Genomic DNA, 958 nt, shown 5'->3' on the forward strand with positions numbered 1-958 from the left:
TTTCCCATCAGCCATGGTTGTCTCTCTTCCACTCTTCCTTTGAACCTGTTTGTCTCTGTAACATCTACGTGGCTTAGGAGTGATTTGAGTGTGCCATGTTTTTTTTGGGGGATTTGGAATTTAATACTGGGTAACAATATTCTTTCGTCTTCTGATATAAGTTTAGTTTCCTTGGGCTCTCTGGAGTAAAGTACATTATACATTGGCACATTTGACAGATGCAAGTGATTATACTAATAGTAGCCTTATTTCCCTATGTGTCTGATGTATTCAGGCTTATGCAAATGAATTGAATCTTAGATTCATCCCTAAAAGTGAAACAAGCTCTTTAAGCTGTTCTCACTCACCTGTTTCTTTTTGTCAAAGTCTGGAATATTTCCTTTTTAAAAAATTTAATATGAGGAGACTACCTGTTGCCTGTAATTTAATTTATAACATTTTGTTACAGACAGGCTGACACAAGCTCTCATATATACATTTTTGTATGCATGTTCACACGAGGTGTGTGTGAATCTATTTTTGTGTGTTTGGATCTACTTGACTTTTGTACCATGGACAACGATCTTCAAAGGGAACATACATCTTTGGCTAGATACTTAGTGCTTGGTAAGTTTCTACTCAGAATTCAGTACTCTAGGGGTGGACTTCAGGTATGGTTTTATTGATGAAATTCCAGATATTCTTATTTTTCATAGTTGAAGGAGAGGCCTTGAAATCCATGGAGTGGCCAGAAATAGTGTAGAGGCTTTCTATTTCTTTTTCTTTTACTTACTTGACACAAGCTGGAATTATGTGCACAGAGGAACCTCATTTGAGAAAATGCCTCCATCCCATTGGCCTGTAGGCAAATCTGTGGGGCTGTGGTGGTAGAGCCTAGCTCACTGCGGTTGGTGCCACCCCGGGCTGGTAGTCTTGAATTTTTTTCTTTATTTACAATATCTCCTTTCCCAGGTTCCCC

The sequence above is a fragment of the Mastomys coucha genome, unplaced genomic scaffold, assembly GCF_008632895.1.
Source record: "Mastomys coucha isolate ucsf_1 unplaced genomic scaffold, UCSF_Mcou_1 pScaffold22, whole genome shotgun sequence".
Lineage (NCBI taxonomy): Eukaryota > Metazoa > Chordata > Mammalia > Rodentia > Muridae > Mastomys > Mastomys coucha.